This window comes from Vigna angularis, chromosome 2, assembly GCF_016808095.1.
Source record: "Vigna angularis cultivar LongXiaoDou No.4 chromosome 2, ASM1680809v1, whole genome shotgun sequence".
Classification (NCBI taxonomy): Eukaryota; Viridiplantae; Streptophyta; class Magnoliopsida; order Fabales; family Fabaceae; genus Vigna; species Vigna angularis.
In genome coordinates this window covers 43181797-43196918 of record NC_068971.1, presented here as the reverse complement: position 1 = coordinate 43196918, position 15122 = coordinate 43181797, and the positions used below count along the sequence as shown (strand labels likewise).

General features: G+C 44.1%; 1 pseudogene; it reads left to right on the top strand.

Annotated features, from left to right (window-relative positions):
- The first annotated feature begins 392 nt into the window (after positions 1-392).
- LOC128195366 (uncharacterized) lies at positions 393-9176 on the top strand (annotated as a pseudogene).
- The last annotated feature ends 5946 nt before the right edge of the window (positions 9177-15122 follow it).

Genomic DNA, 15122 nt, shown 5'->3' with positions numbered 1-15122 from the left:
TTAATTTCCATCATCGATGTTATCGTGATCCTGTGATTTCCACCCTTCACTAGCATGCATCATATTTTTCTTTAGCATATCTCATTCTCATCTAATTTAATTCGATTAAAATAATAAAGCAGTACGAGTGAGGGACAACGGCTAAATTTCCACGACATCCCTACAGAACCCGGGCCAATTCAAGAATTATGGAAGATTGGGAGGAAGCCCACGAAGTTATCAAAGCCGATATCATTCAGCTGAAGGACCAGATGGGTCAGATCCTTACTGCTCTAGAATCTCTTAAGACTGCGGGAGAGTCCTCGTCAGCACGAATCGAAGGGAATATCCCCCCTTATCCCCCAAAGTTTAACGCTTTGAGCCCATCGATTTCGTTCCCGATGTATGGCCTCCCCCCAGGATACACTCCCCCTATGGGAGATTACTCGGAAGCAGAAGATGCGTCTTTCTCTTTCCCCCAAATCATCAGTGGACCGCCCATCGGTACTCAGGGCCCTGTCCTAGTTTCGGCACCCATGACAGCTGTAACTGCGAATGAGTCGACCGCAGTGGAAGGAACGCGGGTAACTGTAGTGCCACACGTAATGGTCAAGGAGGATCCTTCAGCCGGGGGCGCGCCGCATACCACAATAGTCCGGGGATTCGATAGCTTCGTCAGAACTAAAAATAAGTTGGAACTTCTGGAAGAAAGACTTAGAGCTATAGAAGGAGTGGAAAGCTCTGGGTTCGGAGATGTTGCAAGACTGAGTTTGGTTCCTGGGGTGACGATACCGCACAAATTTAAAACGCCGGAGTTCGAGAAATACAAAGGTAATACATGCCCGAAAAGCCATCTGACCATGTACTGTAGAAAGATGGCTGCGTACGCTTACGATGATAAGCTACTCATCCATTTTTTTCAAGACAGCTTGGCCGGGGTAGCGTTGAACTGGTACACCCATCTTGAGCCGTCTCGAATCCGTTGCTGGGCGGACCTGGCAGACGCCTTTATAAAGCAGTATATATACAACACGCACATCGCACCGGATCGACTGCAGCTGCAAAATATGTCAAAGAAGGGCAACGAAACTTTCAAGGAATATGCCCAACGGTGGAGAGAGTTAGCTGCACAAGTTGAGCCACCTTTGTATGACAGGGAGGTGGTGGCAATGTTTGTGAACACTCTCCAGGCGCCGTTTTACGAGCACATGGTCGCGAATGTATCTGCTAATTTCGCCGATATCATTATAATAGGGGAACGAATAGAAATTGGGGTTAAAAGTGGGAAAATTGCATACAATTCGCCCGCAACTGCGAATTACAAAAAACCCAATTTCAATGTGGGAAAGAAGAAGGAAGGGGATGTGCATGCGGCATCGGCAATGCCTGCGTGGGGAGGTCAAGCTCCCACTCATAGCTTCCGACCATATGCGGGGCAACCCCCTTATGCAGCTAATGCGGCGTTTTCTCATCAAGCCAGGCCTCAACAACAACAGGGGTATTATCAACCGCCATTGCCCTCAACTGATACTTGGAGGGCTGGGGCAATTGCAGGTCCAAATCAGAATGCGGGCCAAAACGCTTACCCGAGAAGGAACCAATTTGTTAATTTCACCCATATCCCTACAACTTATGCAGAATTGTTACCCCATCTCATCAAAAGGGGTTTGGTTGCCATTTGCCCGATGAAGCCCGTGCAACCTCCGTACCCTAGGGGTTATGATGCAGAAGCCAAATGTAGTTACCATGGGGGAGGTGTTGGTCACTCAACTGAGAGGTGTCTGGCTTTTAAACACAAAGTACAGACTCTAATCGACTCGGGGTGGTTAAAGTTTGAAGAAGACAAACCTAGCGTCGAGACTAATCCGCTTGCTGGGCATGGGAGTGCCTCGACGAATGCCGTCGAGAATGAAAAACATGAGCTGATAAGATACGCGAATGAAATCCAAAGTTCTAGGAAACTTATCTTTAAGGCGTTGATAAAGGTGGGCCTTTTAAAAGGCGATTGTGACGAGGACGTAACATGCGCACTTCATCCAGACGATGGACACTCTATTGAGGAATGTGGTGAATTTGAAGATATTTTACAGGACTTGCTGGATAGAAGTTTAATGCAAGTACGCTGCAAGGATAAGGAGGGTGAAGTGTTCGCACAAATCGGCGGGGAATCCGACGTGACTTTGCTTGAGCCATTGGTGATCCATTTCACTAGAACTACCCCTGTGCCAGTGACTGAAGAAAGGCCGTCTGTCATCATTCGGGCGCCCTCTCCCTTTCCTTACGAAAGCGAGAAGGCGGTCCCTTGGACGTATGAAGTACGTGTGTTAAATGAGGGAAAAGGCGCAGATTCGGCCGTTGAGAACATAACAGGCATAGGTGGGATGACGAGAAGTGGTCGAATCTTCGCGTCACCAATGGTGACAAAAGAGGGGACCAATAATAATGAAACAACAATGACCGCGAAAGCTAGGGAGGTCTTAAAAGGAAAGGGCGCGCAGGTAGAGGAGACCCCTAACGAGGAAGAAAAGAAAGAAATATCTGAAGAAGAGGCCTGCGAATTTTTAAAATTCATTCAACAGAGTGAGTATAAAGTAGTGGAGCAGTTGAATCGCATGCTTGCTCGGATTTCCTTGTTAGAATTGCTTATGCATTCTACCTCTCACAGAAAGTTGTTGATGAAAGTACTCAGTGAGGCTCATGTCGAGCATGGTATTTTGCTGAACAAGTTTGAGGGCATCGTTGGCAACATCATCGCTAATAATTACCTCACCTTTACTGATGAGGAGATACCCACTGAGGGGAAAGGTCATAACAAGGCTCTTCATGTCTCAGTGAAATGTTTAGATCACGTTATAGCGCGTGTCTTGGTGGACAATGGTTCCTCTCTCAATGTCATGCCAAAATCGACATTGGAGAAGCTACCATGTGATGGAATACATATGAAGCCAAGCTCTATGATTGTGAGGGCATTTGATGGCAGTAAAAGGGTGGTGATGGGAGAAATTGAATTGCCTGTTCAAGTCGGTCCTTGTGTCTTTCAAGTGACCTTTCAAGTTATGGATATCCTCCCGGCTTATAGTTGTTTGTTGGGTCGCCCGTGGATCCATTCCGCAGGAGTTGTGCCTTCCACACTACACCAAAAGCTGAAATACTTTATGGGAGATAAGCTGGTGATTATATCAGGAGAGGAGGACCTCCTTGTGAGCGGACCATCGTCCACGCGATATGTTGAGGTGGCCGAGGAAGCTCTTGAAACAGCCTTCCAGTCATTGGAGATCGTGGGGAATGCCTATGTGGAACCATTCTTAGTAAGCCCACATTTGTCACGTGCTTCTATCATGATGGTCAAGGTCTTGCTGAAAGAGGGGTATATACCTGGTAGAGGTTTAGGCAAGCATGGGCAGGGGCGAACTTTCCCCCTACAGGTCGTTGAGAATAGAAACCGATACGGCCTAGGGTACAAGCCCAACAAAGAGGAAAAACGAAGGCTGATGGAAGAAAGGAGAGAGCGCGGTCTAGCTCATGTAGAAAGGCGTGAACCTCGGGCGGAAAAGATTGGTATTCGTGACATCAAGGAGAGCTTTCGTAGTGCTGGATGGATCAACGCGGGCCATATAGCCGCCGTGGAGGATGAAGATAGCTCTGAATGCTCAAGTTTCGTGCGGGCTTGCTCCCCAGCTGCACCACTCAACAATTGGGAAACTCTGAGTCTACCCGTGATGCTTAATATGAATAAAATGTAATAGTTTTAATTAATCCTATAGCTTCACCCGGGGCTTTAGGATTCAAGACTTACGGGTTGACGTTTAGTTGTTATGCTCAGCGTGATAATCAAATTGTGTTTGTTTGTGTTTTATCATCATTTTGCATTCGTCATTGGTTCTCCCTTTTATTTATTCTTTCTTTCATAAATTCAAATAATGCAGATATGACAATGAAATTTTCGAAAATAACAATGTCGATATTCCTAATTTTGAGCACCCTGTCGATAATATGGAAGATGATTACGAATATGATCCGGAACCCTCTCTAGAGCTCTTGAGATTAGTGGAACAAGAGTCTAAAGAGATAAAACCCCATCAGGAGGATGTTGAAGAGCTCAACTTGGGAGAGGAAGGAGAGATAAAGGAAGTAAAAATCGGCACTGGCATGAAAAAGGAAGTGAGGGAAGGGCTGCGAGCCCTACTAAGGGAGTTTAAGGATGTGTTCGCTTGGTCTTACAATGACATGCCAGGGTTGGATACCGATATTGTGCAACATAAGCTCCCACTTAAGCAGGAATGCCTTCCGGTCAAGCAAAGACTAAGAAGGATGAAACCAGAAATGTCATTGAAAATTAAGGAAGAGGTACAGAAGCAATTCGACGCAGGATTTCTGGCTGTGGCGAAATACCCACAATGGGTGGCGAATATTGTACCAGTGCCTAAGAAAGATGGGAAGTTCGAATGTGCGTCGACTATCGTGATTTGAATCGTGCAAGTCCGAAGGATAATTTCCCGTTGCCACACATCGACACTTTAGTTGACAATACAGCCAAGTACTCGCTGTTTTCATTCATGGATGGTTTCTCGGGGTATAATCAGATTAAGATGGCGCCTGAGGACATGGAAAAGACGACCTTCATCACTTTGTGGGGGACCTTTTGTTATAAGGTGATGTCTTTCGGGCTCAAGAACGCCGGGGCAACATATCAAAGGGCGATGGTGGCACTTTTCCATGATATGATGCACAAGGAGATCGAAGTTTATGTGGATGACATGATTGCAAAGTCTGAATCGGAAGAAGAACACGTCCTCAACTTGAGAAAGTTATTCGAGAGATTGAGAAAGTACAAACTGAGGTTAAACCCGGCCAAATGTACGTTTGGAGTAAAATCTGGAAAATTGTTGGGCTTTATCGTCAGCCAAAGAGGGATAGAAGTTGATCCTGACAAAGTAAGAGCAATAACGGAAATGCCGGCGCCCAGGACAGAAAAGGAGGTTCGAGGGTTTTTGGGTAGATTGAATTACATTGCTAGATTCATCTCCCAACTAACTGCTACTTGTGAACCATTGTTCAAGTTGTTACGGAAGAATCAAGCTGTGGTGTGGAATGAGGATTGTCAGGCCGCTTTTGAGAGAGTCAAACAATACTTACGGAACCCTCCCGTACTACGCCCACCAGAGCCAGGAAGACCACTCATTTTGTACTTAACTGTATTGGAAAGGTCAATGGGTTGCGTATTGGGTCAACATGATGAAGTTGGAAAAAGGGAGCATGCAATATATTACTTGAGCAAGAAATTCACAGAGTGTGAACAACGATATTCATCGTTAGAGCGAACTTGTTGTGCATTGGCATGGGCTGCTCATCGCCTAAGGCAATACATGTTGAGTCACTCTACATGGTTGATATCCAAGATGGATCCTATCAAGTTTATTTTTGAAAAGCCTGCTCTCACTGGAAGGATAGCTCGGTGGCAGATGCTATTGTCAGAGTACGACATCGTATATGTTATTCAGAAATCCATCAAGGGTAGTGCTCTAGCAGAATATCTGGCTCATCAACCCATTAGTGATTATCAACCAATGCAACCTGAATTTCCCGATGAAGACATCATGGCTCTACTAGAAGAGAACAAAGAAGACCGAGACGAAAAAGCATGGACAGTATTATTCGACGGAGCCTCGAATGTGATGGGACATGGAATAGGGGCAGTGCTTGTTTCTCCACGGAAGCAGTATATACCAATGACAGCAAGGTTGTGCTTTAATTGTACGAATAACATTGCAGAATATGAGGCTTGTGCTATGGGTATTCGGGCGGCAATCGAATCTAAAGCAAGAGTTCTAGATGTATACGGAGATTCAGCTTTGGTCATCCACCAGTTGAAGGGAGAATGGGAGACTAGGGATACAAAATTAATTCCCTACCAGGTTTACATCAGGGGATTAATGGAGTATTTCGATTCCATCACGTTTAACCATATACCTCGAGAAGAAAATCAATTGGCAGACGCCTTGGCTACCTTGTCGTCAATGTTTGAAGTTGACCAAGATGCAAACTTACCAATGATTAAAATGAAAAGTCATGCAGAGCCAGCATATTGTCATTTCATCGAAGAGGAATTAGATGGTAAGCCTTGGTATTTTGATATCAAGCATTATCTTAAGACACGAGAATACCCTGAGAAGGTGTCTGAAAACGATAAGAGGTCGCTAAGGAGATTGGCTGGCAATTTTATCTTGAGTGGGGATATTTTATACAAGAGAAATCACGACATGGTCCTCCTCAGATGCGTGGATGCAAAGGAGGCTGAGCTGATATTGAGAGAAGTGCACGAGGGTACTTTTGGCACCCACATGAACGGGCACTCGATGGCCAAGAAGATACTGAGAGCTGGTTATTTTTGGTTGACCATGGAAAGCGATTGTTGCACACATGTGAGAAAGTGTGAGAAATGTCAGAAGTATGCGGATAATATCAATGTGCCACCCACTACTCTGAACGTGTTGTCTGCACCATGGCCGTTTTCGATGTGGGGGATAGATGTCATCGGAGCTATAGAGCCGAAGGCGTCGAATGGACATCGTTTCATACTAGTCGCGATCGATTACTTCACCAAATGGGTGGAGGCTGCTTCTTATGCAAACGTGACTAGAAAGGTGGTGACCAGATTCATAAAAAGGGAGTTGATCTGTAGATACGGGCTCCCTAACAGAATTATCACTGATAATGCCACCAACCTGAACAACCAGATGATGACAGAGTTATGTGAGGAATTCAAGATTCATCATCACAATTCTTCTCCTTACCGTCCAAAGATGAATGGGGCGGTAGAGGCTGCCAATAAGAATATTAAGAAAATTGTACAAAAGATGGTGGTCACCTATAAAGATTGGCACGAAATGCTTCCTTTCGCTCTACATGGATATCGCACATCGGTACGAACATCAACTGGGGCAACACCTTTCTCGCTTGTGTATGGGATGGAAGCAGTACTTCCGTTTGAGGTGGAAATTCCATCCTTACGAGTGTTGATGGAAACCCAACTAGAGGAAGCTGAGTGGGTTCAAGCTCGATTTGATCAGCTCAATTTCATCGAAGAAAAAAGGTTAACGGCAGTGTGTCATGGACAATTGTACCAAAGGAGAATAAAAAACGCATTTGACAAGAGGGTGCATCCAAGAGAATTCCACGAAGGCGAGCTGGTATTGAAGAAGATCTCGCCTGTACAAAAGGATCATAGAGGCAAGTGGACCCCGAATTATGAAGGGCCATTCGTAGTGAAGAAAGCATTCTCTGGCGGGGCACTAATTCTCACGAGGATGGATGGAGAGGAGTTACCATTACCGGTTAATTCGGATGCGGTCAAAAAGTTTTACGCATGATGATTCCGTGATGGGGGAATGCTGTTAAGGAATATTAACATGATCTTTACAATTCATTGTACTCTGTGTTATTTCATTCAATAAATACTGCACGGTTTCATTCATATTTTTGTTCGCACGCTTATTGAAATATTGCATGTCGCGCTGAGCTTTTAGGTAAATAAGGGAAAATAAAGGCAATGATAATTGAGCACACATGAGTAAAGGCATCGCGGGTATTTTCGGTTGGCACAAGCTCGTTCATGAGGGATGTCGTGGAAGACTAAAAAAAAGAGAGAGAATAAAAATGCAGATGTTGAATTCGTTGTCAATTAAGGTGTCTAGGACATAGTACGTTCTAAAAGAAAAAAAAAAAACTTGAAATGGCAAAGATGTGGGGTCTTCTCCTGATTTAGGGTTTCCGGGGCGACTTGTATTCATTTCTCGTTAAAGCATCCTCTTTCATATCGCATTGAGCCCATAACATTTTTCATTTCCTTTCAAAATAAAGGATTGTCGTGAATATAACACTGGGGGCAGGTTGGCCTGGCCAAAATTTTCCTCACTTGCGCTAGTAGGGTGATCCTCAAATCCCTTGAGACAAACAAAAGAACTTTCAAAAAAGGACTCATGCTGAGGTCACCCAATCGTAGAATTAACCTTTTGAAAATAAAGCAATCAGAGTTCAAAATGATGTGTGGCCTCCTTTCTTTATCCAAAAAAAACACACTAATAAATCCATTGTTACCCTGTTTGAGCCAAAGATAAATCCTTTTCAAAATTATCCCCAAGCAGGGGTTGTCATCAGGTAGGAGTCAACTCATGATGCAAATGAAGAGTACTCAATGATTAAACGAAGAAATTTCATCAAGAAGAGTGAACAAAAAAAAAACAAAAAAAAGAACAAAAAAATCACAAAGTGATGGTGAAAAAAAAAATGAAAAAATGGAGTTCAAAAAAAAAAAAAAAGAAAAAAAAAAAGAAAAAAAAAGCAAAGTGCTCAAAATGTCTAATAGTTGACACAATGCTAGATGACAACCCTTGTTTCAAAAAATGTATCTGATAAGCATTCATTTGGACCTTTAACCCTTTCTTTTGATACCTTCTAGCCCTAGCCACATTACAAGCCAAATAAAGTCCACACGGATTGAATAATGTTTGCTCAAATTTTCATAAAGCTTAATTTTGCGATAATGTGTGATGACTTGCAATTTGTCCAAAAATTGAAAATGAAAAAGTAATGTCTCAGGAAGAAGGGATCTCTTTGCCAGCCGGCCAGCAGCATACGAAAGAAAATCAAACCAATTGGGGCAGTCCTTCCTACCCAAACCTTTTCGCCTACACAGCAAAGTTGGGGCAGTCTTGGGGGCCTTACACATTTCCACGCTAACCATACCTCCCTAGGTAAGGAGAACACAAATGTTAGCTCCACATACAATCATTCAGCTATCTACTTCTTGTCCATATTTCTCCTCACCTTCCCGGGTTCAAGCCCAATTGGATTGCAGGAAGCGATAAAGAGAATTTGAACTCATGGTCACACCTTCCTCTTTCTCATCAGAGGGCTCACAGTCTCTTGCCATTTTCTCTATGGTTACGTTTTGAACGTACATCAAGTTTGATGACGATGTTTGACAACGAGTTCCAAACATGGGCAGTCTAATTAAGAGAAGGGTGCTAAAAAAAAAAAAAGAGAGGAACAGGAAAAGAAGGATGCGTGTGTTCATGCATTCATGCACCCTCATGACATTACATCATGCATTTCGTAATAAGCAAGGTATTTTTCGAAAATCCTTAACGCACAAGAGAATTTCTCAAAAAGATAGTACAACGATTTCAGTCCAATTTTTTCAAAACGACCCTCTGCATGGCAATGGTCAAGTCCAGATTTTAATTTTCAAAATGACCCTCTGCTCGGCAATGGTCAGTCCAAATTTTTACTTTTTCAAACGACCCTCTGCATGGCAATGGTCGGTCCAAATTTCAAACTTTTCAAAATGACCCTCTGCTTGGCAATGGTCAGTCCAAATTTTTACTTTTTCAAACGACCCTCTGCATGGCAATGGTCGATCCACATTTCAAACTTTCCAAATGACCCTCTGCTTGGCAATGGTCAGTCCAAATTTTTACTTTTTCAAACGACCCTCTGCATGGCAATGGTCGATCCACATTTCAAACTTTCCAAATGACCCTCTGCTTGGCAATGGTCAGTCCAAATTTTTACTGTTTCAAACGACCCTCTGCATGGCAATGGTCGGTCCAAATTTCAAACTTTTCAAAATGACCCTCTGCTCGGCAATGGTCAGTCCAAATTTTTACTTTTTCAAACGACCCTCTGCGTGGCAATGGTTGATCCACATTTCAAACTTTCCAAATGACCCTCTGCTTGGCAATGGTCAGTCCAAATTTTTACTTTTTCAAACGACCCTCTGCATGGCAATGGTCGGTCCAAATTTCAAACTTTTCAAAATGACCCTCTGCATTAGCAATGGTCAGGTCCAAATTTTACTTTTTCAAACGACCCTCTGCATGGCAATGGTCGGTCCAAATTTCAAACTTTTCAAAATGACCCTCTGCATTAGCAATGGTCAGGTCCAAATTTTACTTTTTCAAACGACCCTCTGCAAAACAATGGTCGAATCCAGATTTCAGTTTTTTCCAACGGCCCTCTGCTTGGCAATGGTCGGACCCGATCAAATTCGGATTTTTCACTCACCACCCGTGGGGTGGGCACACCATCCACGAGGTTGTCACACCTCACTGCTCTCAACTCTGGTCATTTGTTTTATTCCCCGCTTGTTTTTTTTTTCTTTATCTTGAAACCCGAACGAAATTAGTGTTTTTATCTTTACTTATCTTTTACTTTGATAATATGAAAACTCTGTTTGTCATATGATCTAGTAAAATCTAAGTAAAGAGGGGCAGCTGTCAACACTCAATTTCGTCCGGGTAGATTAATAAAATTTATTTGCAAAAAATATAATAAAAAAATAAAAATAAAAGGGGGAAAGAAGAAAGAGCGTTCGGTCATACTGTTTTTTGAGGACGTTCGTCCTCGGTCTGGAGCGCTCGTCTAAATCATTGTTGTGACGCTCGTCCAAATAGAAGAGCGTTCGTTCATATAATCTGAGCGTTCGTTCGTTTTGTTTTGAGCGAGCGTTCGGCACATGGGGTATTGCGACGCTCGTCCAAATAGTAAAGCAATCTTTAAGCGTTCGGTCATAGTGAGGACGTTCGTCCTCGGTTTGGAGCGCTCGTCCTATCATTGTTGTACCGGTCGTCCAAATAGTAAACGTTCGTCCTCGGTTTGGAGCGCTCGTCCTATCACTGTTGTACCGCTCGTCCAAATAGTAAACGTTCGTCCTCGATTTGGAGCGCTCGTCCTAGCGTTGTTGTGACGCTCGTCCAAATAGTAGAGCGTTCGTTCATATAATCTGAGCGTTCGTTCGTTTTGTTTTGAGTGAGCGTTCGGCACATGGGGTATTGCGACGCTCGTCCAAATAGTAAAGCGTTCGTTCGATCTTCTGCTGGACGTTCGTTCTTGGTTCGCGATGCTCGTCCAAATAGTAAAGCAATCTTTAAGCGTTCGGTCATAGTGAGGACGTTCGTCCTCGATTTGGAGCGCTCGTCCTATCACTGTTGTACCGCTCGTCCAAATAGTAAACGTTCGTCCTCGATTTGGAGCGCACGTCCTATCACTGTTGTACCGCTCGTCCAAATAGTTTTGAAGGTCGTTCGTTTTTCACCAATGAGAACGGGCGCTCATTTTCTCTATTTGCCGAACGTCCGAATAATGGTTTAGCTTGCGAGCGTTCGTTATCCACAGTCTTTCCTTGTGAACGTTCGGTCTCATTTTGGGAACTGAGTGTTGAGCGTTCGGTCTGTATGGGTTTCTCTGTGAGCGTTGGGTTTGAACGTTCGGTTTCGAGTTTTGAGCGTTCGGTCATTTCGTGAGTGGTCGTTTCGTTTATCCTTCAAGAGCGTTAGTCCCAGAGTAGTGCTGACGAGCGTCCAAAAGTAGTGGCGGCTTACAGTATGGGTTTCTCTGACGCTTTCACTTTCTGGGTTGTCTGCCACGGGTGGCCATCTGGAGCTGCAAAGTGTTCTTTTACGCCATTCAAGAGAAGGAACATTCTTGGGAAGACATTCGAGGGAACATTCTGGGGGAACACGAGGAAACCCATTATCTTGGGCTTTTCTTCTTTGGAAGGGGAACCTGGGACCACTACCACCAGAACCATTTGGGGGACTCCACGGATTGAAGGGGGGGGACATCAAAGAAAACGAACATCCTTATTCACTCATTCGGCAGAACAGAGACTCCAACCTTTTTTTTCCTCCCTCGCAAGCCACCATCTCAAACACCCGAAAACTCCCCTCCACCGTAGCCACATCAACCCCAACCTTGGATTCCTCTCACGAATAACCACCTCATCTTCACCTATTTCCAATAACCAATAGATACGGCCAACGACCATCACCATACCCAACACCTTGACCTCACCGCCAACGTCCATCATCTTAACGCCAAAAATCACAAAAGCAAAAAAAAGGAGGAGAGTTCACAGAGGAGAAAAGAGAGGACTTGGCCAACGAAAAAAAGGAGGGCTGAAAGAAAAAAAAAAGACAAAGAGAAAAGCATTGATTCAACTGGATCCTGATATCCTGGTGGCTATCCGAGGACATCACTCGTCAGAGGAGAAAAGGGGTTACGAAAAAGAAGAGACAGAGGAAGAGGATTCATCCCTGGAAGAACAAGAAACTTCTCGCCGAGAATAGAGAAGAAGGAGAACTCAGAAGGAGAAACGTCTTAAAGCTGCGGAGGTGAGTTTTCTTTATCTAAACTCTTGGTCGTGTCTGATGGGAATGCATGCTTCTGCTTACGTATTTAGATATGAATGTGAGACTGGGTGTGAATAAATGATGTTATGCGTATGAAAGATGTTTGATCATTACATAGCAGTTTGTGACTTCACACGTTAATCAAAATACCCAGTGTATAGTGTCTGCCCTCATCCCCGTTTCCTTTCAATCGTCCTCTCGGGATTTCTTTTTTCCCGAACGTTCGCCTCCAACACCTTGCCCCCCGGCCAAACGGCCTATCTCATTCACGCCCTGCTCATCATCTCCAACGCCTTCATCCTTGTGTCACCAATAACACCGCATAACCCCACTCGTATACGCGGCCAACATCCAGCAGCCTTCATCACCTTCATCTTCATCTTTACACCTCATGACCGCGGCCAGGGGCACTGACTCCAGCCCTCTGAAACCATCCGGACCATTTTTCCTCCATATCCTCAACCCAAGCTAAATCCTCTTTTCTGTTCCAAACCCATTGTTTTCTAGTCTTAGAAAGAACCGAACCCCTCTGCTCCTCACATACACAGATTGATTCCTCTTTCACTGGGACAGAGAAACACCTTCCTCATCATTTTCCATTCTCACCCCATCTTGTACCTGAAAAACAGAAAAGAACTCACTTGGTTCCTAACCCCAACCATGCTTCCCATCACATAACTTCATTCCAGCACTCAAAACAGAAAATGGATATCAGAGGGGTATGGGAATAATCGTCGGTTGCAAGTTCTAAGTTCAAATAAAGGGGGAGTAACTGTCGGAGTTCGGTTGGTGGCAGTGTTGTGTGAAAAATGTAGGGGAAGGGGATCTCCCCATTGCCGGCGAAGACGAGAAAGAGGGACGAGAGAGAGGCGCCGCGGTTGGAGACGGTTCCGGTGGCGCTTGGGGTAGCCGCCTACGCCAAGACCGGAAGAGGTGGTGGTGCGGTGGCTGGTTTCGGTGGCGCAGTGGCTGGTTTCGGAGGAAGCGGTGTTCGGCGATGAACGGAAGCGCTTTTCTCTCACGCGCGAAGAGAAGAAGAAGGAGGGGAACGTGGTGTTGGGGCCGGCGATGGCTCCGGTGGCGTCTGTCGTCGTTGACGACGCCGCGAACCGCGGCTAGCGGTGGCCGGTTTGTGGGGAGGCTGGGTCATGGCCGTGGGTGGCAGAGATGGGCGTCTCTGTTTTCTTTCCTTCAGAAGAAATGACCCTAGGTCTCAGGGCTGCCTACACAAATGAGATGAAGTTGGAGGAACCCTAATGGGTTTCTGATTAGGGTTAAGAGATCTTGGGCCTGGTGCGGTTTACTTTCCTTCACCCTATACCCTATACCCTATACCCTATACCCTATACCCTATACCCTATACCCTATACCCTATACCCTATACCCTATACCCTATACCCTATACCCTATACCCTATACCCTATACCCTATACCCTATACCCTATACCCTATACCCTATACCCTATACCCTATACCCTATACCCTATACCCTATACCCTATACCCTATACCCTATACCCTATACCCTATACCCTATACCCTATACCCTATACCCTATACCCTATACCCTATACCCTATACCCTATACCCTATACCCTATACCCTATACCCTATACCCTATACCCTATACCCTATACCCTATACCCTATACCCTATACCCTATACCCTATACCCTATACCCTATACCCTATACCCTATACCCTATACCCTATACCCTATACCCTATACCCTATACCCTATACCCTATACCCTATACCCTATACCCTATACCCTATACCCTATACCCTATACCCTATACCCTATACCCTATACCCTATACCCTATACCCTATACCCTATACCCTATACCCTATACCCTATACCCTATACCCTAAAAAGAAAAGATTATAAGATTAATGACCACCAAAGTAGAAAAGATTAATTGCGACCAAAAAGATTATAAGATGCCAGAAAAAGAAAATAAGAAAGAATCAAGAAAGAGCAACAAGAAAGAACGAACGAAAATTAATTGCCGGAACAAGATTAATTTCCAACGTTAAACCCATGTCACAAAGAAAGAAAGAACAATAAAAAAACAAAATTAATTGTCCCAAAGGAAGAACAAATATCAATTGCCAATTGTTAACCGTAAAAACCTTTGACAACCCGTTAGAACAAGAAAGTTCAAAGATTAATTGTCTAAAAGAAATAACAAGAAAGAACAAAGATTAATTGCGAGTGAAATCGTTGTGATACGAAGATTGATTGCTAGTGAAATGGTTATACTAAGTTATAATTTATCCTTAAAAATAACTTTATGTCATTAAGCTTTAGATACAATCCATCAACATATATATAAAGTTGGGTGGAGGAAATACTTCACAGACAATTATTATCCGTCAAATGTAAAATTTCATAACTCCGATTTATTAGCTCAGAAAATGAGAGAAAGAGTTGGTATATTGAGTTTTGAGAAAGGTGAAACAAAAGGAGAGAGAGAAAACAAGAAGACCAAGAATAAGATATTGAGTTTTGAGAAAGTTAGAAACAAAAAGAGATAGAAAAGAAGAAGACCAAGAAGACGAGCATCCGATTCATCGGAATCGTAGACGACGCATTGGATGAAATTTTGGTTGAGTCTGGAGCAGTAGTGGTGAGTCTCTATCTGGCGAAGGAAATCTGCTTTATGGGCTCCCATGACTGTATCATCATTGCACCCTTGTCGATCATGTGTTGTCCCACTCCCATTGCCTTTCCCAGAGTTGGTTCCGGACCCTTCGCGGGAGTCGATTCTGGTGACTCGTCTGTGGAGGTCATTAACTATTGCAAGTTTAACTCAGTCTACTCTCTAGAGCGTGTGGAATATCTTACCCTCGTGACTCTTATATATAAGCCGAAGATGGAGATCGTGGGTTGAGGCTTTGGTTCCACGCGGACATGCAGCAATCGTAACGTGGCTGATTGTCGAGAAACGT